Here is a 3195-nt window from a genome sequence, read left to right on the forward strand (position 1 = left end):
TAGATTTTCTTTCTATCAAGACTATTTGAATTTTCTTAAGATGCAGTGGAAGAATAAAAATTGTTGCAATGTGATAACTGCAGAGGCCCACAAAAAGCAGTATTTGCTGTTTGCCTGTGTAATGTGCAGGGGGCGCCAGATTCATGAATTGCTGTGCACGTTCTTCATTAATCTGGTGCTCCCTGCACCACTTGGGAATTGTGTATCAACTTCTTTCGGTGCACCTTTAAAATAGGGTGTGCGACACAATTCTGTCGAGGCGTGGTAATAAATGTGGGGCACCGTCCGCCCCTTTATGTGCAGAAATTAGTGCCGCACGTGGTATAGTGAAGCTGTGACAAAAATGGGTTATGGACACTTCTTAAATACATGTACAAGCAGTTTGCACATTCTTTATAGTGCAAAATCTGACAGAAAACTGGTGCAAAGGCTTAAATAAATGTAATAAAATAAAAAAATTAGAAACCAGTTTAAATTTGGTCTTTTCACCACCTTTGCTGATACTAGAGAGACAGATATTTACAGAATATGTTGATTTTTTTTTACTTTGATTAAGATTTTAAGATAACCCTACTCTACAAAGAAAATTTGCAATGATTATAGTTGGCCTGTAGTGGGAGCTCTAGAATTATTACTTTTTGGTTCAACCAGTTTTTATGGATGACTGCAACCGATGGTGGCAGAAATTTGAATGAGCGCTTATATATATGCAATATTTCCCTATTAATTGTTAAATACAATATATATGCCAACTGAACAGAGTTTTAATTGAATAAGGTGTTTTTAACACATTGAAATTACTTACATATTTTTATATCCAAAGTTAAAAATAAATGTTGTTCAACAGCAGCCATTCTCTTTAACCTTTTACGGAAACACATCCATTTTCTGGTTTTGTGTTTTCGCTACTTCCTTCCCACTTTCCAAAAGCCATAACTTTTGAATTTTCCATTTACAGGGACATATGAGGTCTTTTTATGTGTTACAAATTGTACTTCCTAATGGCACCATTTGATATTACCTTCAATGTACTAGAAGCAAGTAAGTGGTTCCAAATGGAGTGGAATTGCCAAAAATGCACTTTCTTACAGGCTTTGTTTTTATGGTTTTCACTTTGCGGTCCAAATAGCACATCACTTTTATTCTCTGGGTCAGTACTACAGATGAGTGAAGTGATCCGGACAAGGTGGAACTCAAACTGAACTTCAAAAAATTTTAATGAATGCAAATTTCAAGGCGATTCGAGGAAACAATGTTTTCCCTGCAGTGGTGTCTAACACCTTTGTGATGTGACAGGCCATCACAGCCACTATAAATATGTGATACTGCATGGTCTTACTGACTGAGCATAGGAAAAGATGCTGTGTGCAGGGACAGAGGAGCCTGTAGTGGAATTGATCACTTTGTGGGTCAAGACAGGCTGTTTATTCCAGCTGCTGCGCTTAATTTTGGGGTCTGTACACCATGCTGGCTTCTGCTGGCTTGTCTGACCCATGACTGATGCATTTCTATCAACTGGCACCAGAATTTGCAAGTTGCATAATAATTTTTTGGCTCACTTTCCCCTTTAGTTAGTGTTAAATACACTAAATTATCTGCTGGGGTGCATTTACTTGTATAATATATTTTGAGGTCACCTTCCTCTTTAGATAATGTGAAATATACTAGATAATCTACCTGGTTACAATTGCTTGTTCAATAATATTATATTTTGGTCACCTTACCCTTTATGTGATATAATTAACAGAAGTAGCAAATGAACCTAGAGCAATAGCCTTTGATAGAGATTTCTAAACCCTTAATGACTTGGCCCTTTTTTGTTTTTTCCGTTTCCATTGTTCACTCTACTATATAACTTTTTATTTTTACATGTACAGAGCTCTGTGACGGCTTGTTTTCTGTGTTACAAATTGCACTTCATAGTGACAGCATTTAATATTCCATGGTGTGTACTGCGAAGCTGGGGAAAAAATCCAAATGCAGTGAAATTGGTTAAAAAAAACGCATTTGCGCCATTTTCTTGTGGGCTTGGATTTTACGTCTTTCACTGTGCGCCCCAAATGACATGTCTAATTCATTCTTTGGGTCAGTGCGGTCATGGGGATAACAAATTTGTATAGGTTTTATAATGTTTTCATACATTTACAAAAATTAACACCTCCTGTCCAAAAAAATATTTTTTGATTTTGCCATCTTCCGGCACTAATAATTTTGTCATACTTCAGTGTAGTTGCTGTGTGTAATGTCATTTTTTGCAACTTTTGATTTTGATGTTTTCAATGCTTCCATTTTAGGACTGTACAACCTTTTCATCACTTTTTATTGAATTTTTTACATTTTTCATACTGACAAAAAAAGTGCAATTTTAGATTTTATTTTTACTATTTTTCAGAACCCATAGGGTACTTTAACCCTAGGTTGTCTGATTGATCCTACCATATACTGCCATACTACTGTATGGTAGTATATAGGGATTTTCCTCCTGTTAGGATCAGTGGATCCTCTGGACCACCGCGGGAGATGTAACTAGCCAACACCCGGAACCGGAGCCTAGCGGCACCTGGTATTCACCAGAGCCCGCCGCAAAGCGGGTTGGACTTGCTGCGGCAGGATACCACTAGGTCGTTCCCAGGTGTGACTAGCCCACGGTGGCAGCCGAGGTCGAGGCACCTTAGCGGATGACAATCTCGTAGACAGGTCCAGGCACAGGGTCAGGGCAGGCGGCAGAGATGCAACGTCAGGTCCAAGTCCGGGGTCAGCAACAGGAGGTCCAGGCAGGTGGGAACGGGAGCACAGGCACATGGAACACAGCAACACGGAGGAACTCGGGTAACACAGGACACAAGAGCGGGAACACACAGGAGCGGGAACACACAGGAATACACAGGAACGCAGGAATACACAGGAACGCAGGAATAATCGCTTGGAAGCTTTCTCTAAGGCTATGAGGCACAAAGATCCGGCAAGGGTAACAGGAAGAGGCAGGCTTATGAAGAATTGGGCAATATGGCCAGCGCCAATTAATTTTTGAAGCCTCCAGCTATGCCGGCAGCAATGGACAGGTTAGCGGCCGCGATCGGTGCTAACTCGTGAGCTCTCTCCAAGCACCGGCAACCGACGTGCGCTGTACTATTAAGGTGTGTGTCAGAAAGGGGTTAAACTATTTATTTCATCTACTTACAAACAAACAATAAA

Source organism: Engystomops pustulosus, chromosome 7, assembly GCF_040894005.1.
Source record: "Engystomops pustulosus chromosome 7, aEngPut4.maternal, whole genome shotgun sequence".
Taxonomy (NCBI): domain Eukaryota; kingdom Metazoa; phylum Chordata; class Amphibia; order Anura; family Leptodactylidae; genus Engystomops; species Engystomops pustulosus.